This window comes from Castanea sativa, chromosome 3, assembly GCF_040712315.1.
Source record: "Castanea sativa cultivar Marrone di Chiusa Pesio chromosome 3, ASM4071231v1".
Taxonomy (NCBI): Eukaryota; Viridiplantae; Streptophyta; class Magnoliopsida; order Fagales; family Fagaceae; genus Castanea; species Castanea sativa.
Genome location: NC_134015.1, coordinates 2,805,413 through 2,828,727, shown reverse-complemented (window position 1 = coordinate 2,828,727; position 23,315 = coordinate 2,805,413). Strand labels below are relative to the sequence as shown.

General features: G+C 32.6%; 2 pseudogenes; both read right to left on the bottom strand.

Annotated features, from left to right (window-relative positions):
• Positions 1-10,171: 10,171 nt before the first annotated feature.
• On the bottom strand, positions 10,172-12,984 carry LOC142626953 (11S globulin seed storage protein Jug r 4-like; annotated as a pseudogene).
• A 5,423-nt stretch (positions 12,985-18,407) lies between these two features.
• LOC142627347 (uncharacterized) lies at positions 18,408-20,209 on the bottom strand (annotated as a pseudogene).
• Between the last annotated feature and the right edge of the window lie 3,106 nt (positions 20,210-23,315).

The window sequence follows — 23,315 nt, the reverse complement described above, 5'->3', positions numbered from 1 at the left end:
ATGTAAATAGCAAACAAACCAAGCAATGGCTCGAACTTGAGATCAGTTGGCCACAAACGTACGACACCACCAAGCTATTGATGAATTATGTCTTTAGGTTAATTAAATAAATAAATAAATAAATAAATAAATAAATAAATAAATAAATAAATAAATAAATAAATAAATAAATAAATAAATAAATAAATAAATAAATAAATAAATAAATAAATAAATAAATAAATAAATAAATAAATAAAAATAACTGAAGCCATTCAAACCCTCATTATTTTCCAAATTAGCACAATATTTATATAAAATTATCATCTATATATATATATGTAACTGAAGCCATTCAAGCTCTCATTATTTTCCAAATTAGCACAATATTTAAATAAAATTATCATCTATATATATATATATATATATATATATATATATATATATATGTAATTGAAGCCATTCAAGCTCTCATTATTTTCCAAATTAGCACAATATTTAAATAAAATTATCATCTATATATATATATATATATATATATAAGCCATTCAAGCTCTCATTATTTTCCAAATTAGCACAATATTTAAATAAAATTATCATCTATATATATATATAAAACTGAAGTTTCTGACTTTTGATTGACCATTGCACAATTTTACACATCAACATTATCAATAATTAATTGTAATTTAGAAATAAAAACACACCTAGTGAGGAAGGCAAGGATTTGAACGAAGCACCAAAAAGAAACCAATTAGAAATAGAACACTTAGGTGAGCTTTGATTTATCTACGTGGTTAAGTGCAACGGGGTTTATGTTTAATCATAGTGTTCGAAGGTCATATGCAGCAATTTGGTTATGGATTGCTTTGGTACTCTACTATGGAATGGTAGAGGAGTATAGGATTCCAAATATTTGATTGGACTTGGAAGTTATGAAATCATAGAACCAGTTGCTAATGTTAATACAATGGGATACGCTAATATAGAATAGATCGCATCTGGGGTTCACTTCAAGCTGGTGGTAATGAACATGCAAAATCACTAGGTCTCTTAAAGGGTCAGATGCTCACAAGGCCGCTGTCATAGGTGACAAAATTGGAGATCCTCTCAAGGATACTTCTGGTCCTTCACTCAATATTCTCATCAAGCTCATGGCAGTCGAGTCCTTGGTGTTTGCTCCATTCTTTGCAGCTCATGGGGGCTTACTCTTCAAACTATTTTAAAATGGAGGTTCTATGCAGTAGGTTTAATTCCAGTGTATCTTCACTTGTGGAGCAGTAAAGTTGATGAAGTTTTAAGTAATTAGTTGCTTCAAGTTGTAAAGAAAAAACTATGCTGCTTTACTAATTAGACAATTTACCATTAATAACCATGAATATGTATATCTCATTATCTTGTACTAAATTTTGTTTCAGATTCAGACTTTCAGTCTTGTAGATGACATCCTTCTCAACACACACACACACACACATATAGAGAGAGTCTTAATAATAATATTTCATTTCTCAAAGAAAAATATATTTAAACAAAAAACAAAAAAAAACAAAAACAAAAACAAAAGAGAGAGGAGAACCAAATTGAATGTGTCTAATTGTCAAGAACCTTGCCAGATATGAAGTGAAGCATGAACTCCCATATGAGTTAAGAGGTTTTACTGTAACTTGAACTAAACCTACATGTATGAAATTGTAACCTTATAATACTTTAAATTGGTTTAAACCTTAATTTTATGTTTTAACTGGTCTTTCAACTTCCTCCTTAAGATTTGATCATTTCTAAGTATTTTTTTCTATGAGATGGATTAACTTATTGTTGGTTTGTGGACTTGTTGAAACTTGAAAGTGATTGAGACATTGTTTTTAAATTTAAAAAAAAATTATATATAATTCCGTAGTTACAATTGGAGAGATGAATTTAAACTTGAATGTCTCCATAAGAAATACCAAGATATGATCCCTTCAAATCATGTTTTCAAAACAGAATTCTCAAAGAGGTGATTTTTCCAAATAATTTTACCACAATGTTATTTTTAATAATTAATATCCAAATAAAATTATTTTCTCAAAAAACCCCTTGTTACTAGGAGTTGCTTTCCTCTTCTCATTGTAGCTCATAGTTAGTACATGAATTTGACCTAAGTTGAAGGACATAAATTTGACCATATATATGATTTTGATGGCTCACATTATTCAATGTTTCGTAGGCGAAAAAAAAAAAAGGTAATTCATTCATATATATATATTAAAAGTCAATTGATTCATTATTTTTTTGTGTAATCTATTATTTTTAGAAACATTATACTTACTACACACCCTTGGTACGATAGTCACTTTACAAGTATAAGTGTTTGTGGGGTGTAGGGGATAAGGATTGGGGTTCAAGTCTCTAGGAGGGAGCTTTACACACATATACATTTAGATTAGGTTAGAGTAGAATTTCTTTCTTGGATTAAAAAAAAAAAAAAAAAACACTATACTTGGAAATACCTATTTTATCCTTAGTTTTTATAATTTGAAAGATACAATAATAGAAGAGGGGAATTTGACTATAGAATTAAGTTACAAGACTTTTAACCAATTCATTTCTATTTTACTACATTCCAATCATTTTTATTTTTATTTATTTTCATTATATTCTTTCAATAAATCTTAAAATACTTTTGAAATTGAAATCGTGGTTAAAAAGTCTGATTTTCATAATCATTTTTATAATAGTTCTTTCTAAGGGGAGAAAAATATACAATAGTTAATAATTATAGTTTTCTAAAAGGAAAAAAAAATGAAAAAGAGAAAAGAGGAAAGGAAAAAAAAAAACTCTACTATGTATCAAATAGAACCCATCTTACCTTGGGCAATTTTGGCTGATTAGCCATTTCTAGCAAAATAGCACCTCTTTTGAAATATTTTAGGACTGGCCCTAATACTAAAATCTAGTTCTAATTAAATCCTGCTGAGGTGACAGTAATGTCGCTTTTATCTAATAAAAAATGCTAGGTGGAACTAAAATTTTTAAGTTCTTGTTAGTTTGGCAAACAAATTCACAACTCTTGCCAGATTTTTCTTATTTAATAGATTGTAATTGGTGCCTGTTATTTCACATGGATTCATAACTTTTTTTTTTACAACTCATAATCAACCATGTGAGAGAGTTATAGTAAATTCTACATTTATTTCTGGTGCTATATTTTTGGTAAACTAAATTTTTTTTGAAGATGTTTTTAGAAACTTCTTAGGAAAAAAGAAAAAAAAAACCTAATTTTATTGACCAATTTTTTAATATTTTTCATAAAAGTGATATTAAAATTTTCTTGTAATGGTGAATAAAATTTTTTTTTAACAAATGCCCTAAAGCCGTAAAGGCACGGCTTAAATTGACGAACTTTTTAATTGTACTGGGAGAAATATAATAAAATGTCACAACATTTTCATAATACTTTTTATTTCTAGCTATGGTAGGTCTATTTGATATTTTAATATTAACGTCTATAACATTTTCACAACAAATTTTAGGTGGCAAATTGTTACTGGTTTTAAATTGTGACCACCTCTTAAAATTGTGTATTAAAAAAAACTAAAAACCAGCCCAAAAAGACTGAGTGGAATGGCTCATCCAATTTGACTAAACCAAAAAAAAAGTTTGGGAATGCAATAAAATGTTACAAAATTTTCACAATATTTATTTTCAGTTGTAGGTCCCGTTATGATATTTTATTATTTATTTTAAAGAAATGCTACTTCTATAGTATTTTCACAAAAAATTATAAATGACAAGTTATTACTGATTTTAAATTGAGTCCACAATCGATATCAATTTTTTTAGGGTAAAATACAAAACTGACCCTCTAAGTTTTTTCAAATTTTATTTCAGTCTTCTAACTTTGCTTTTGTTCATTTCAATCCTCTAACTTTCAAGTTTATTCAATTAAAGCTTTTCTATCAACTTTTGTTATATGTTTTAGTTAATTTTTCAATTTTATAAATTTTCTTCAAATTTTTTAAATTAAAAAAATTCAATTAATGATTGAAAAATATTTTTCAGATTTTTTTTTCAAAAAATTTTAACAAAAGTTAACGGTAAAGGCCTTAATTGAATAAATCTGAAACTTAGAGGATTGGAATGAACGAAAACAAAGTTAGAGGACTGAAATAAAATGTGAAGAAAGTTAGAGGGTCAGTTTTGTATTTTAGCCATTTTTTTTATGCATCAATAGTAGCTTGGCACCTACGATTTGTTATGAAATTAATGTAAAAATGTTTGGACTTCACCTTTTTTTTTTTAAATCTATAAGGAACTAAGATCTTGGCAATTGTAAAAATATTGTGACATCAACACGATGTTACAATATTTTCAAAATAAATTTATTTTCAGTTGTGGTTAGTCCCACTCTTCCTGTTCCAGTATATACTCCATAAATAAAAATATGCCACATGTCCATCTAATTTATTAAATGCTAAATTTATGCCTCTATTATCTCAATTACCTAAATATGATGGGTTGTTTATTTATTTATTTTAGGAAATTGAAATAATAGAATGCATAAATTTAGGATTTAATAAATTATATGGATATGTGGCATGTTTTTATTTGTGGAATATATAATGGAGCAGGAAAAGTGAGACATAATATTTAGACTCATAAAAAATTGACACATCAATAATTGTGAAAATAAATATTGTGAAAATTTGTTGTTCCAGTATAATAATGCCGTGTAAACGTATATAAATATTTGTAAAATATTATATTCATAATATTTTCACAACAAATCATAGGTGGTAAGTTATTATTGGTTCTAATTTAAATCAGTAAATTAAATTACTTTTTTGCAAATCCATAATAGCAAAATAACAACCTATTTATCCAGAATTTATTATAAAAATGTTATAAACGTACCATGTCCCTCAACATTTAAAAAAAAGAAAAAGATTAAAAAAAAGATAAGAAACGAAACTGGTGTACTGACGAAAAAAGAAAAAAGAAAAACCAGCTCAAGTAATATACAAAACGGTGAGTTTTGAACAACTCACCAAATAGTCAGTAGAGAGATAGATATTATGGGAGTCTTTTGGGTAAATATTGGTAAAAATGAAGTTTTTTGGGGTTATAGTCACTGTTCGAAGTTATTTGGGAAAATGAGGAGAGAGAGTGAATTTCGGCAACAGTGTTGCCGAAATTCGAAGAAAAGTATGAGAGAGAAAATCCAAACTGAGGAGAGAGAAATTTTGAGAATTTCGGCAACAGTGTTGCCGAAATTCCTTCTGCCCAAACCCTGCCCGCTTCACTGAGTGCCCATGCGCGTGAGTGCCAAAAGGAAAAAATAAAAATGGTTTGTGGCAATCCCATTGCCGAAAATGGAGGGAAAAGAAAAAAAAAAAAAGAAAAAAAAGAGAGAATTACAGCAATGGGATTGCCGAAATAGGGGGGAAAGAAAAAGAAAAAAAAAGTGGCCATGTAGTGCCGAAATAGGAAAAAAAAAAAAAAAAAAAGGAAAATTCGCAATGGGTTGCCGAAATAGGGAAAAAAAAAAAGTGGCCATGTAGTGCCGAAATAGTAAAAAAAAAACCAAAAATCATGAAATGTGACAATGGGATTGCCGAAATAGGGGGAAAGAAAAAAAAACAAATGTGGCACTACATAGCCACCTTTTTTTTTTTTTTTTTTTTGTCCCCTATTTCGGCAACCCCATTGCCAATTTTCCTTTTTTTTTTTTTTTTTTTTTTAGTCTTTACCCCCTATTTCGGCAACCCCATTGCCAATTTTCCTTTTTTTTTTTTTTTCCTTTCCCCCCTATTTCGGCAACCCCATTGCCAATTTTTTTTTTTTTTTTCTTTTCTTTCCCCACTATTTCAGCAACCCCATTGCCAATTTTCCTTTTTTTTTTTCTTTTTTTCTTTCCCCCCTATTTCGGCAACCCCATTGCCATTTTTTTTTTTTTTTTTTTTTTTTTTCCTTTCCCCCCTATTTCGGCAACCCCATTGCCAATTTTCCTTTTTTTTTTTTCCCTATTCGGCAACCCTATTGCCAATTTTCCTTTTTTTTTTTTTCCTATTTCGGCACTACATGGCCACTTTTTTTTTTTTTTTCTTTTTCTTTTTCTTTCCCCCCTATTTCGGCAATCCCATTGCTGTAATTCTCTCTTCTTTTTTTTTTTTTTTTCTTTTCCCTCCATTTTCGGCAATGGGATTGCCACAAACCTTTTTTATTTTTTCCTTTTGGCACTCACGCGCATGGGCACTCAGTGAAGCGGGCAGGGTTTGGGCAGAAGGAATTTCGGCAACACTGTTGCCGAAATTCTCAAAATTTCTCTCTCCTCAGTTTGGATTTTCTCTCTCATACTTTTCTTCGAATTTCGGCAACACTGTTGCCGAAATTCACTCTCTCTCCTCATTTTCCCAAATAACTTCGAACAGTGACTATAACCCCAAAAAACTTCATTTTTACCAATATTTACCCAAAAGACTCGATATTATGGTATTCAGCAAAATTATTGTGTAAAACCAGTTTCCCATGACACAGAAGGTAGCTTAGGTAGAATGTATGACAAAGGAGAGTGGCAGAAGAAGAAGAAGAGTGTATGAAACAGTCTCATCACTTCCTTCTCTGATCTCTGCCCCCAAACTCAACCCGATTTGTTTGCTGGATCTTCAGGAAAATGGGTACGTTGCTTCGTGCTTCTAAATTAACAAACTCTCTTCTTTTCATATCCAATGCTTCTTCTTCTTTTTATTGCTATTATTCTACTACTAGTACTAGAAGAAAAAACCCACATCAGATACAGAATCAAAATCAATTCTTGCAATTTGTTAGAGATGAGTGCAAGTCTGGAAGCTTAAGGAATGTTGATCATGCCTTAGACCTGTTTGATACAATGCTTCACATGCACCCTTTGCCTTCCATTGTCGATTTTAATCAATTGTTAGCTGCCATTCCAAGAATGAAGCATTACTCTCTACCCATTTCTCTAATTAAACGAATGGAATCATTCGGAATCTCGCCCAATTTTTATACTCTCACTGTTTTGATTAATTGCTTGTGCCATTTGAACCGAGTGGATTTCGGGTTCTCTGTCTTGGCAACAGTTTTGAAACTTGGTTATAACCCAAACTCTATTATTCTAAGCACTCTTGTCAAGGGGCTGTGTCTTCAAGGTAACATTGCTGGAGTTGTGAGGTTGGTTGAAGATATGAAGAAGAATGGGTATCAGCCTAACGAATTTACTTGTGGGACGACACTAAATGTTCTGTGTAAGATTGGTAAGACTGATATGGCTGTTAGGTTGCTCAAGAAGATAGAAAAAACTTATTTTGCACCCAATGTAGTGCTCTATAGCACAATTATTGATAGTTTATGCAAGGATAGATTGGTAACTGAGGCTTTGAACCTTTTGTCTGAAATGAGGAGCAAAGGTATTCAACCGAATGTTGTCACTTACACGTGCTTAATTCAAGGCCTGTGCAATTTCGGCCGATGGAGGGAGGCTACTACTTTGTTGAATGAGATGACACAAAGGAAGATCATGCCAAATTTGCAAACCTTTAGCATGTTGGTGGACACACTCTGCAAGGAAGGGATGTTGACTGAGGCAAACAAATTTTTTACTGTGATGATTCAAAGAGACATTGAGCCTAACATAGTCACATATAGCTCTTTGATTGATGGTTATTGTTTACAAAACAAAATGGATGATGCTATCAAAACATTTAATATGATGGTTGAGAGAGGTTGTTCACCTAATGTGTTTAGCTATAACATATTAATCAATGGATATTGCAAAAATAAAAGAATTGATGAAGCAAGGAGTCTCTTTGATGAAATGGAACATATATGAAATTCTTGACATAAACATAATTATATAAAATGTTGAGAATTAATTATACATATTCAATATAAGAATATAAATTTCAATTATCATGATAATCTCTTTCAAGAGAATGAATCATTTGAATAATTTATTTAAATAAAAATTATACATAAATACACACATATAAATTATTCAAATGATTCATTCTCTTAATATATATATATATAATTTTTTTGCTTAAATGTATAATCAATTTTATGCAATTCATTTAAAAGTGACTATGTTAAAACAAATTAACAACTGTCCTAAATATTACATTTGTATATTCATAACTTTTATATTTAAAAATACTTTCACTTGAATTTAGCGATACTAAAGTGAATTGAAATACTATGTTAATGTAGTTTAATAAAAATATAGCAATAATAAATATTATATTTAAGATTTTAAATATTACGAGATTGAGATTTATATATATATATTTTTAATAAATTTGGATTTAGGATAGTTGTTTTTCAACCTAAACATAGCTTCTCTTACTAGGTAAATGCACAAAAATGGATCGAAATGGACCAAAATAGTCCAAATAAACTGAATTAGACCAAATGGAACAAAGTATACTAAATGAACAGAATAGGACCGAATGGACGGAATAGGACCGTAGGGGACCCAATTACACCGAAGTAGACAGAATGGACCAAAGTGGACAAAAAAGAACCAATATAGACTGAATAGGACCGAAGTTGATAAAATGGACCGAATAAAACCAAAGCGGACAACAGGACCAAATAGCCTGAATAGGACTGAAGTAGACTAAAGTAAACAGAATAGACCGAATAGGACCAAATTGAACCAAAGTGAATAAAACGAACTGAATAGGACTAAAGTAGACAGAATGGATCGAATAGAACCAGAATGGACCGAATAGGACGGAAGTGGATAGAATGGTCCGAAGTCAACAGAATACGACTAATAAAGACTAAATAAGATCAAAGTGGACTGAATAAGACCGAATGGACTGAGTAGGATCATATGGACTAAATTGGACCGAAGATGATAGAATGGACCGAATAAGACATTTGAATATTTATCATTTTTATTGCATATTTAGGGCTCATATTTCTAATTTCTAACGTCTATATTCTTTGTATTTTTTAACTCAAAACTAAAGTTTTTAGCCCAAATATAATAAAATTTAATTTCAACCTAAAAATTAAGGAAGAAAATAAAATTTTGAGCTTAACTTGGAAATGCAACCGACAAAAAATAGAATCAATTTAGGGCCCAATTAGTATAAAACAAATGGAAGGAGACTGAAATTGACTAAATTGGACCGAGTGGACCAAATAGGACCAAAATAAACCAAATGGGACCGAAGTAGACCTAACTAGACTGAATATAAATTATTTAATTTTTAGGGAGAACAAATTGTCTTCAAAAAAATTTAGAGAAAAAATTATACATTATAATACTAAACAAAATAATTATTTATTCTCACGCATTGTATGAGTCTGCACAACTAGTTAAAACTAAAAATTAAGGAAGGAAATTGTAATTGTTAAATTAATAATGGCATTCACAAACAATACCCTCCAGAACCTTTCAAAAATGCAAAAAGTCAAGTCATTTTTAGATAGAGGAACCAATTAACATGTCCAAGAAAGAGAGGCATCCACCAAATACACACTTACTTTGGTAAATTCCTAAGCTTAGTACATGAATTCAAAGAGAATGTGGAGTCTAGTTACCAAAAGAATTTGGATGAGTAAGAAGTAGTTTAACCGTATATAAAAAAAATTACTAAATAAATAAGAAACAGATAGAAAATTCAAGTAATTTCTAATAAGAAGAAATGACTTGAGAGAGGCATCCAATGAAGAGAGGCATCCACTAAAATTGAGTACATGAGTTCAAAGAGAAGGTGGAGTTAATTTGGCTATCAAAGGAATTCGAATGAGTAAGAAGGAGGAACTTGAATGAGTAAGGAGTTAAATCGTATATAAACAAAATTTACTAAATAAATAGGGAATAGAAAAAATGTATTAACATAATTTAGCCAAATAAGCTATATATAGCATTATATTAACCTATTATAACCCCCATAATGGTACATATCTAGTAGCTATTTACTTGGGTAGAAACTTTTCCTCAACATTGATTAGTCAAAAGAAGACCATAAAAATATTAAGGAAAAAATAATAAATCTATAAACAAAATTTAGCCGAACGAACCATAATAGGATTTTATTAACTTATTAAAAGCTCACAAAGATACACATAACTGTGATTTATTTAAGCAGACACTCTCCTAAGCATTGATTATTTATGAGAGGAGTCTTGCAACCTCACAAAAAGCAAGAACTAAGTGTCGCATGATACAGTTTCGACACAATTACATTAGATTTTTCATCTGAGCTATAAACCTCCTCTGAGAAGAAGATCTAGAGGGTCTTATTAGAGTGTTCCCTTGTCCTTCCATATTAACTTTCAGTTCTAAAACATCTTCTTGGCGAAGTTGGAAAGCGTTGGCTAGTACGTCCGCTGGAATGGCCCTGAGGACAGAGGTTCGTCCTGCAAGAGGAGAAATCTGAGCCTTGTCGTTTGTCTTGAAGGCCACCCACTCGAAGCCCTCACTACTAGCCCTTTTCACCACAGCAAAGTTTTGTGGCACGGTTAAGATCTGTTCTTGTTGAAGCTCATCATCAAACACAGTTTGACCAAAGTTGTCAACCACTTGAACCTGAGCACGACCCCTTAATACATAGATCACGCTATGTGCATTCCAGGTCCAATGGGGAGCATAAATAGCATCCTGCATATATATGTTAATTTCTTTTTTCAATTTCATTTTGTTTGTAATGGAGGAGTACTCATATTGCTCTAATTAATTAAATCTTAATATCAAAAAAAGAAAATATATTTGTTAAGTTGATCATACCATTGGTAAGCATTAGAGCACTAACATGAAGTGCCGTTAAATACTAAATATTTTACATTTAATACACCAAACATAAAAAATCACGGTGTGCCAAATGTCAAATGCTAAAGTGATGTTTTATATATAAAAATGTTCTAAATATAGAAGTGTATCATGCTATAAATATTTGTGCATTTTTTATTCAAAATTTCTCTCTTCTATGTAAATTGGGGACTATGCAAACTTTCTCTCTCTTTTACTACCATTGGGAACAAAAAAATAAAATACAAATTAAAATGAATAACGAAATAAAATTGGTAAAAGAAGAGAACGTATGATCTAAGATATATTGTAAAATAGTATATTAAAAAAGATAAAATAACTTTTTGATACGTTAAAATAACAATTTTTTTAAAACAGCTGATACTAATACTAACGCTCTTACCTTCTGTAGCCTTCCAAACTCAGCACTAAGTTGGAGCCAACGGAGAATTGGGAGGTTGTGACTGTTAAGGGTACTGATTCGACCGGCATCGGGGTTGTAAATATCAGCTCGTGAAGGGTCATGGATGTTCTCCCTGAGCCTTAAGGTGCATAGAGTCTCCTCAATGCCATTGTAACGTCCACATCCACGTCCAAGTCCACGTCCAACTCGTCGGCTTTCACGTCGTTCCATCTCTTGCTCTTGCTCTTCTTCTCTCTCTTGTTGTCTCTCCTCTTGCTCATGCTCCTTGCGTCCGCGTCCACTTCCACCTCGGCGGCTCTCACGTTTTTCCCTCTCATCTTCTCTCTCCTGCTCTCTCTCTTGTCTTTCCAATCGCTCGCGCTCCTCACGTGACCTTGGTGGCCTGGCCACTTGAAGCCTACCTTTCACTCTCACTATGTTGCTCCTGTCTTCTTGTAAGCCTTGAAGGTTTCTAATGGTTCACGTTGAAAACTTCAGCCAAATCCTTAGCACGGAAGCCACTGAAGAGATTGTTGCCCTGTCCCTGTTGCTGACCATGCCTGCCACCCTCGCGATGGCCTTGGCCTTGTTCTTGCTGGTGGCGTCGCGATCCTCGCGGGCTTCGATTTTGTTGCTGAAATTCATCTTCTGGGTTTCCGGCAAGGTAAAAGTTCTACATATGTATGTATATAGACATATACACAAAGCCAACCATGATATGCATAGTCAGTTTTATACAGTTGGATTGTTATTATTAATTGGAATTAATATTTGGATTTCTAATTAGTTCTTACTCTAGGATTCTGATCAAGTTGGTTGGCTTGGTTTTTAATGTCAAGGAGAGAGAGTGCGACAACCTCAGACTCGCCATCATTGTACAGCCAATGGGTTACTCCGGCTGGCAATGCTATGATGTCACCCTGTCGGAAGTTTCGGATCTTCTGGTGTTGGTCTCGATCCTGGGACCTACGATCCTGTCCTTGCTGTTGTTCTTGAGATTCTTGGTATGTGTTGGGGCAGCCGGGAAGTACGACACCAAGGATACCATAACCTGTTGTACATTACACAAATTAATTTACAGTTTGCACATGCACATTAATGTACAAATTAATTAGTTATATATATATATATATATAACTAATTAGAGCACTCAGACCGAGCGTAAAGTTCATCCACATCATTATGAGTGTAAAGTTATAAAAATATATGTTTGCTATATATAATAGCACTGTAATTTACACCAACAATAATAATATAATTTTGTTATCTCCAAGTGATAAAAGGACAATGGTGCTATTTGTGAAAAAAGATAAAAAATTCGATAATAATAATATAATTTTGCATGCTTGATGAGATGAAAGATGATGATTGTTATGCTGAAAAATGATAAATTTTAAAAAATTTTAAAATTAATATTTTAATAAAATCTAGTATAAAATAGATAATCTATTTTTAAAAGTAAGTAAGTAAAATAAAATAAAAATGGTTTTTTTTTTATCTAGAAAATTTTAAAATTTTGCATGCTTATGTATGTATATGTACCTTTCTCAATGTATATGAGTTGAGGAGTATTGGTATATTGAGGCAAGAGAAGGCCATTATGCTCAATGGTACGGCGAACGACCGCCACCCCGACGCACTGGAACTGCTTGTTGTTAGGGTCCCAAGCCTCGGTCACACCGGCTTCCGCCTCGATGCGGTTGTTGGGTTCAAGGGCATCAAGACTGTCCAGTTGGCACTGGTTGAACTCTTGTTGTTGCTGCCACTGTCTATGAGCTAGGCATCCGTTGATGAAGAGAACAAGAAAGCACAGAGAAGTATAGAGCAAGATAGGCTTAGCCATGGTTGGTTTTTATGTGAGGTAGTAGTAGCAGTTTAGTAGTGAAGCAGCAACTCGGAGATGCTGGTATTTATAGGAGAGAAATGTTGGTAAGGGACAGACACGCATGTATGACATGCAAATATGCAATGCCATTCTTCACTTTGCATGGCTCATCAACCCCTACAGTTTTACAACTCAATATGCTTGTTAGGGCAGGTGTCTCTGGCTGCCTAAGAAAAAGAGACAAACGCTTATTCTCTCTCTGCGACTGTGCAGTGAGTGCTGAGAACAGGATTAATATTCAGTCACATTATATATTGAGAATATGGGTACTTCTAGTATCATAAATTATTTTACAATTTTTTTGTCAATTTTGACGTGACAGATTATGAATGATTAATTATCAATTAAATATAGTCTCACTATTTTTTCGTCACTACTCTGCTTCGTCACAGTTGCGGCAAGAAATTGTGAAAAATTTTGTAATTCTAAACTTTTTCATGACAATAGTTATCATTAGCTTCTACTATTTTATTTTATATTAAGTTATTCTATATATGTTTTTTTTTTCTATATATTCAATTTTGACATTAGTGATTGGCTTGTATACTTATTACATGGAGGTATTTTTATAAATTGCTTGGGTTTTTTTTTTTTTGACGGTACACATTATACAGTTTATTGTTTACATTTTCTTCAAAGAACATATATAACTAGATTATAAAATTTAAATTTAGATTCTTAATGTGTGACTAATTCGTGAGGAAACTATTCACAATTGTTATATATTTTAAGAGAAAATTTGTTTAAGATTTAGATGTTACTACTCAATATAGAAGTTTGGACTATAAACAATGAATTTATGAGCGATGGTTTAACTATGTAAACAAAAAAAGAGTTCAAAATCCTTTTAGTATCAAGAAAGAATGTAGAGCACAATTTTGCGGAGTTATAGCTTCTTCTTTTTTCGTTTAAAGAACTTTATTACATTTAGTTTGGCCCAGGAAAACATTCTTGGCTCCACCACTAAATGCACGTAGGTAGGACACATTTACACATTTTTTTTAATCAGTATACAAGCACACATGTTAACAAAATCCTTTAACTATTATGAAAGTTAGTCAAGTAGTAATCTATAAATGGAGGCCTCTTTATTCATGGTTTCCCTAAATACTACCGTGGCAAATAAACAGTCCAAAAACATTCTAAAACTAAGTGGTGCATGAGTGCATCATGGTTTTAGTTTTTATAGTTATATAATTACATGGAGGATTAACACATGGCTGTAAGTGATGCCCATATATGTTATATAAAGGCCTCAATTGGAGTTTTCCCAAGGTAGTTCAATCCAAAGATAAAAAGCCCTTGCCATAACAGGCTTTACCTTTTCAATTATCTCAAGCATGTGCCTATTCCAAATTGTAGTACTTCAATAGCCAAAGAGTTGCTAATCTATAGTTTATGGGAAGGGCTTAAATAGGATGTGCGGCTAAATGAAGAAGTTGCAAAGTACTCAGGTGAGTGTCAGTCAAACAGGTGGCAAAGAATGGAGTTTTAGTACTGTTTGTGTGCTAAAAGCAATCGAAATGTGTTGCCTAAATAGCCAAGCAAATGCTCTAATTTGAATTTTTTTCACATCTGTTGTGTTGCAGTATTCGGGCAAGAATCTGATAGCTTCAATGATGAAGGGCTCAGCTCTCCACCTAGTAAAATGGAAGGGTAAATGCCAAGGCACCAATTTGAATTCACCTGCAACAAGTGAACTCACTTTCTACCCAGTACTTATGTCAGTATTGTCATGGATCGAAACACCATTAGTCATTACATGAATAAGAACTAACGAGATTGAGAAAATTTCGAAGTAAAAATAAAATTGGTCATGTTAGTGACCAACTGTCAACAGCAAAAATTGTTAACCAGAGATACTGTTGTGGAGTTGTATTAATGGGAGAGAACCAACAACTAAAAAAGGATGCAATCCAAATTGACACAAAATAGAGATGAGTCAATATATTTCGAAAATTTTTCCATACTTGGACACAGAATCATAACTGATTGTCTTACAAACTTTTGGGACAACAGACATTGGTAACTAGTACATAACTTGAGATACATACATAAAACTGTGTCAATAGCATTCATCTTTTAAGCTTAATCACATTTAGCGACTCACAGGAATTTTAAAATCAAAGCAAGATTATCTGGATGAAGGAATTGCAGGAGGTGGAGTTCCTGGTGCAAAAATTGAAGTGTTGAAAGCTTGCAGGTCATTTGGATGTTCCTTGGCAAACATCCTGGCAAAGATGCAGTAGCTGATAGCATTGACATTATTTCTATGTCCCTTGGTATCTACCAGCCACTCTGCTTCTTTCCATGCTATGAGAAAAGGCATCTTGACTTCAAGTTCGATTGGAAACTTAGGGGCTCAGCCATTAAGCCTCTCCAAGTATGTACCTTGGATAATAGCTGTTGCCGCCAGCACCATTGACAGGAAATTTGTTGCTCAAGTTTGCTTGGCAAAGGACAAGTGTACACTGTGACTCTGAGCTTTTGATTGAAGTTATTTCATGAAAAAGAGAGCATTTCAATACAGTATTCTTTATTGATACCATACTAATTTTGTTGAATAATCTAAGAAGGGCCTCTCCATTAATAGCTTCAACTTCAACGAAACATCATTTCCCTAGATTTTGGCTGGAGATGCTGCAAACTACTCTGCAGGTGCTGACCTAGATAATTCAAAAATATTTCAGAAATGGTTCCATGAATTCTTACTAAGTACAAGGACAGATTTTTTTCTGTGAAACCTTATGGGATGACATTGTTAACTTTTTTACCCAGCAGTGTAGAAACCATTATGATTGACTTTTCCATTACTGATTTTAGCTTCAACTGCTCATTACCATCAACACTGATAAGTGTAGAAGATGACCCAAAGTTTGTTACTACATCAGATCAACAGAGTAAATAAATTTCTATACAAATTCTCTTCAAATTAATCACCGATACCCAAAAATAAAAATGAAATTTCTTATGATATTTAAGAAAAGTAATTAAATTTTGAATGGAAATGAAAAAAGCATCTTGGCATTGATAATGCATGTAAAGCATAGGCTGTAATATTATTATATTAATCTAATGGAGGATGCACAGATTAGCTAATGCTAAGAGAACACAAGGGCATATTTTATCTGTGTCCACAAACCATGTACAATTGCACCATTGTCAGGACTATATTATGCTCCAATCCAACCATTTGCTTGATAGATACTAATTAGGTGATCAATCATACCATATATATCATTTCAATTCAATGGCGCCAACCCATTCAATTGCTTACAGATTGACTTGTGAAGTGTTAAAACATGAAAAAATGTCCTTGACATTGAGCCACTTAAAAGCCTTCATGTAGACTTCTTAAGCAATTCTTGAATGTTATCATCTGCTTGATCAGATAACAAGAAGTTGATAAACATGGTTGCAGTGGTTGCATTTACTGAGAAACCCTTATCAACCATTATTCAGAGATATTTCATAGCCCTTGATGTCTCATTATGTTGCAGTGACCCTTGGATTATCATGTTAAATGTGAGATCATCAGGTGAACAATTGCTCCCATCCATGTTCTCAAGTAGCTCACTTACTTCATCTACTAGTCCCTCTTTGCAAAGCCTGTTGATTATTATGGTGTATGTCAACAGCAAATATTATTCAGCAGACATACCGTTGTGCAGTTTGTTGTGTTAATGGGAGAGAACCAACAACTAAAAAAGGATGCAATCCTCATTGACACAAAATAAAGATGAGTCAATACATTTCGACAAAATTTTATACTTGGACTCAGAATCATAAGTGATTGTCTTACGAACTTTTGGGACAGCAAACATAGGTAACTATTACATAACTTGAGATACATGCATAAGACTGTGTCAATAGCATTCATCTTTTAAGCTTTCATCTCATTTAGCAACTCACAGAAATTTTAATATCACAGCAAGATAATTTGGATGAAGGAATTGCACAGTTGAAAGCTTGCAGGTCATTTGGATGTTCCTTGGCAAACATCCTGGCAACGATGCAGTAGCTGATAGAATTGATATTATTTCTATGTCAGTTGATTTCTACCAGTCACTCTGCGTCTTTCCATGCCATGAGAAAAGGCATCTTGACTTCAAGTTTGACTGGAAACTTAGGGCCTCAGACATTAACCCTCTCCAAGTATGCACCTTGGATATTAGCTGTTGCCGCCAGCACCATTGACAGGAAATCTGTTGCTCAAGTTTGCTTGGCAATGGACAAGTGTACACTGTGAGCTTTCGATTGAAGTTATTCCATGAAAAAGATAGCATTTCAATACAGTATTCTTTATTAATACCATACTAGTTTTTTGAATGAAAAATCATTAATAGCTTCAACTTCAATGAAAAATCATTTCCCTTGATTTAGGCAGGAGATGCTGCAAACTACTCTGCAGGTGCTGACCTGGATAATTCAAAATAATTCAGAAATGGTTCCATGAATTCTTACAAAGTACAAGGACAGATTGTTTTCTGTGAAACCTTATGGGATGACACTGATATTTTTTTAGCCAACAGTGTAGAAACCATTATGATCTACCACTAGTCAAGCTCCTATGTCAGCCCATTTTATGACAAAATAGAAATGAGTTTTCTTCTTGTATACACCTGTTTAAGCATCCACAACATACATTAAAACATTGGACTTTGTGATCACCAAATCATCACGTTACTTTTGTACCATAATGCAACCAAAGTTGCAAATCTTCAAGTCAGTGGACAAAAAAGCTACTTCGTTAAGTTCAAAAGTGTTTCAAACTACACTAATCTAAATTGGTTCCAATTCCCAAGTCTAGTGTCAATACAGCTCTGGAAAGCATGGGAAACTAAGACAAATTCAACATAGAAATAGAAGTAAGGTATTCACTACACCTTACATTTAAGCGTAATATATATTTTTATTGTAAATTCAACATGCAACACTTAATTTAAGCATAATATACATATATTAACGTTTATTCCACTACCTAATGGATGAATGACCACAGAGAAGGTCAAAATTTAGAACAAATAAATTTCACATTAACTTTACATTAGACAAAATTTGAAATAACTAGCCATGAAAATAGGTCGAAAGCAACAACATGAGTGCACAATGAAATCTCAACAAAAGACATAACAATTAAAAGAACAATCAATCTTCCATATATATATATATGAAGAGAAAGTTCATCTTGTAAAAAATATAAAATACATGTTGCTTACAGATTGACAAGCAATGGGTAAAAATATGAAGCTTGTCCTTGATCTGGAGAAGTTAAAAACCTTCACACAAACTTATGAAGCAATTCTTGAATATTCTTACCTACATAATTAGATGATAGCAAGTCGACCAACATGGTTGCAACCAACACATATACATACACCTTATAGATTGACTGGCAAAGTCTAAATAAGTAATTCTTGAAGTGCTTTATCTACTGGATTTGCAGATAGCAAGTCAACCAACATGGATGCAGTGGTTGCATTTGCTGAAAACCCTTGTCAACCATTATCTTAATAAGTTCCATAGCCTTTGCTGTCTCATTCTGTTGCAGCAACCCTTGGATGGTTGTGTTATATGTTCGATCATTAGGAGAGAAATGGTTCCCATCCATTTTCTCTAGCAGCTCACTCGCTTCATCAATTAGCCCCCCTTTGCAAAATCCTTTGATTATTATATTGTAAGTTCGAACATCAGGTTGCAATCCTTTTGTAAGAAGACTATTAAAGATTTCTCTTGCACTTGTAAGTTCCCCGGATTGCACATACTATCAATCAAGATGTTGTGAAACACAATATTGTGGTCCAACTTTTTCTCTTCCATCTCTTGAAACAATGCCAACGCCTCCCCAGTTGTTTTGTTCTTACAAAGGCCATCCAACAAGATAGCATAGGTTTGGGGACTTGGAAGTTGGCCACATGCCTGCATCTTATGAAATAGGACTAGAGCAGCCTTGTGTCTCTCCACTCGACAAAACCCACCTATAAGAGTGCTGTAAGTCACAACATCTAGAGTTACTCCATTGTTGGACATTTCATGAAAGAGATTCATTGCTTCATCAATTCTTTTCTTTTTACAAAATCCATTAATCAATGTGTTATAGCTAACAACATTAGGTGAACAACCCCTCTCAGCCATCATGTTCAATGCTTCAATGGCATCCTTCAATTTGTTTTGCAAACAGTAACCATCAATTAGAGAATTGTAAGTGATTGTGTTAGGCCTGATTCCTCTTTCAATCATCACATTAAAAACTTCTTTTGCCTATGTCAGCATTCCCTCTTTGCAAAGTATGTCCACCAATATATTGAAGGTATACACATCTAGCATGATCTTCCTTCGCACCATCTCATTCAACAAAGTAGTAGCCTCTCTCCACCAGCTAAAATTGCATAGGCCTTGAATTAAGGAATTGTAAGTGAAAAGGTTCGGCTGAATGCCTTTACTCATCATTTCAGTCAAAAAGTGCAAGGCCTCAGTTACCAATATATCCTTACATAAACTATCAATGATTGTGTTATACACCCCTATTTTAAGCTCAAAATTCCCTTCTTCCATCTTCCTAAGCAAGCTGATAGCCATACTAGTCTGTCCAATCTTACACAGACCATTTAGTATTGTTCCACAAGTAATTGCATTAGGCTTATACCCATTCTTCTCCATTTCTTCTACCAAATTCACAACTCTAGCAATGTTACCTTGAAGATAGAGCCCCTTGACAAGGGTGTTTAGAGTAACAGAGTTTGGGTGATAACCAAGTTTCAAAATTGTGGCCAAGACAGAGAACCTAAAATCTAGATAGTTTAAATGGCAGAAGCAGTGAATTAAAACATTGAGAGTATAAACATCGGGAGAGACTCCGAATGATATGATTCGTTTAATTAGATAAATGACTACTAGGTAATGCTCCATTCTTGCAATGCCACCAAACACGTGATTAAAATAATAAATGGAAGGCAAAGGGCGCATGTGAAGCATTTTTATCAAACACGTCTATGGCATGATTAACATTCCTAAAGCTTCTAGATTTGCACTGATCTCTAACAGGTTTCAAGAATTGATTTTGATTCTGATTGTGATTCAGGTTTTTTTTAGCACTAGCAATACTAGTAGCAGCAACAGCAGTAAGAGTAGAATAACAATAAGAATGAAAACAAGTGTGGGAAGTACGAAGAAGTGTACCCATTTTCCTGAAGATCCAGCAAACAAATCGGGTCGGGTTTTGGTGCAGTCAGAGATGAAAGCGAAGCAATAAGTTTGAAAATTGTGAGAGAGAGAGAGAGAGAGTAGGCAGTCCCAATGGCAGTGTACCACGGCAGGGGCAGCCCTAGACATTTTGGGGCCTAAGGCAAGGACTAAAAATAGAGCCTTTTTTATACCTATATATTAATTAAATTAATGTATATTTAATATTTTTATATTATAATATATTTTATTTAAAATCTATTTTTCTTACTTTTTGAGATGCAAATTGACTAATTAAATTTTTGTATTTAACTTCTTTTAACACCTCCTTTTCAATCGATAATATAGCTAATCCATTTAATCTTTCTTGGGATATTGTCGATCTTAGATATGATTTTATTAATTTTAATTTTGAATAACTTCTTTCTGCAGAAGCTACTGTAATAGGTATTGTTAGTAAAATCCTATAAGCAATGCATATATTTGGAAATGAATCTAATCTTTTTATATAATTTAGTATGTCAATTGGAGTATAATCTTTTATTTGTAAAATTTCTTTTAAAATGTTTAACTCTGAAAATAAATCTAAACCATCAATATCATAATAAACATCATGTTTGAGAAACTTTTCAAGTTTAAGACAGTATTTTTTTAAACTATCATTATCTAGTGACTTCAATCTAGTGACTTCAGTATTCTTGCTCATTTGTGATATTTTCATTTAAATTTTGTGTTATATTTTGTTTATTACTAATAACAAATTTATCCATTGATCCTTTTTGAGACTCAATTAATTTTTCTTCTTTTTTTTTCTTTTTTTAAGTTTTTTATATCCAAATGCATATTTTCTAGTAGACATTTCTAATCAAACAATATATTTATAAAGACTAAAATAAAAAATAACTTTCCAGTGTAGAGCAAATGAAAAATAGAACCTGATTTATATAGAAATTATTGTTGTAATTCCATCGAATAATAACAAGTTTTTAGCAATCTCAGCCTGCATAAATAAAGACTTATTTAATCTATTACCACTAACTAAAATATATATATATATATATATAAACACAAGATTAAAATTTTAAAAAAAAAAAAAATAAGCACAAGCATAACAAAAATTTAAGCACAACTATAACACTAGGCTTATTAATTTATAATACCCACCCAAAAAAAAACACAAAACAAATCCTATTTATAACCTAAAAAAAAAGGGCTGAATCATTAAAAAAAAAAAAAACAAAAACTTGAAGCCCAAAACTGTTAGAAAACGTCAAAACTAGGCCCAAACTCAATCAGTCAATCTTATTAATTACAAGAATACAAGTAGTGCCTTGTGCCCCAATCTCAAACTTAATCAGTCAAACCGGACCCCAAATATTTATAAATTATACCTGAAGAATGAAGATGAAGTGAACGGTTGGTGAGTCCGTGAGTGATGAGGGAAGGAGGCGGTCCAGGCAGAGAGCAAATTCGAAGAAAGAATGAGAGAGGCGGCGAGTCGGACTGATGAGGGAGCAGGGAGGCGCCGAGGCGGTCCAGCCGTCCAACCTTGCTGCTTGCTTCAATTCAGTTGCAAGAGAGAAAGGTAATGAGAGAACCAGAGAGAATGAGAGACAGAGAGAGGCGGAGAGCAAGAGAGAAAAGTAAAATTTTTAGGGTTTGAATTGTTTTATTTGTTTTGATTTGTGATTATTTGTAGTTAATCTCTTAGACTGGATTTGTAGTTTATCTAAATGATTTTTGGTTTGTCTAGAGGATAACAATACCGGATTTTTGGTTTGTTTGATACTATTTTTTTTTTTTTTAATCTGATACTAAATTTTTTTTTCCCTACTACCCCTTATTTTTTAAAATTTGGGAGCCTCCCTTCCACTTGAGGGCCTTCGGCAATTGCCTAACTTGCCTTAGGGAAGGGCCAGCCTTGTACCACAGCAAAATTGGCTGAATAGTACTAGTGGCAGTTCTACTTTCCTAAATTTTTCTATACTATTTGGCAAATGTTGCCATAGTCACCAGAGAGAGAGAATGGCTTTTTTTCTCTTTTTTCTTTGAGTTTCTAATTTTAAAACAGTTTAAGAATTTTTGAAACAATATAATCAAATTAATTATCTAAAATCTTCTAAAAGAGAAATACTATGTTCAGTGGTGTGGGTTGAAATTAAAACAAGTAACAACATATCTTAAGATTTGTTGTGAAAATGTTGTGGATATAACAATACCCTATATAATTGTTTTTTTTAGAAGTTATATAATTTTTTTTTCAGGAATTATATAAAACTAGTAAGTTACCCGTCCAATGTACGGATAATATTGTAATATTTTATAGAAAATGATTTTGGAGAATGTTGTAGATGTATTATAGCATAGTTGTTATAAAACTTTATTAGTAATGAGTTTATCAAAAAAAGCAACAATTATAAATTGCATACACATATTCATTATAATTATTCAATTGAAGTAATGAAAAAAAAAAACTTTGAAGAAAAATAAAGAATAAAATTTCTTATAGAATATGTCTTTCTCTCTCCTTAATTCTAAAACAAAATACACATCTCAAACACCCACGGTTAATCACATCGTTTACAAAACCCACAAATTTACAACATCCGACGTTGACATCAAAATCATAATCGTCATTGTGACTCAATATAAAACGCAAACCCTCCTTCCTTGGTTGTAGCCAACTCAAACGGGGTAGGAGTAGATGAAGCAACAATGTTAGAGTTAGGTAGGTGTCGTTGAAAGATTGAAGGTAAATGACATCATTTTTTGTCTATGTGTATTTGACATGGGATAGCATGAAGGGCAATAAGTAGGTATATATAAAGGGCTAGAAGTGCAAGAGGTGAAAAAGTGAATTAAAATGCGAAGTGTGTATGTGTGTATGTGTGAGAGATAAAATGTCTTCAAACATTGAACCCAATAATACAAAGAATATCTTTTTTTAATTAGAAAAGTCTTAAAACATTGAACCAAATAAAACCAAAAGTCAATAATTAATTTGTTCTTACCTTTGATGTGAGTTAAAGTATTTCAATTCTCTTCATAGAGTGTGCCACATGGCAGACCTCATACTCTCCCATATGAGACCTTTACTTTTATATATA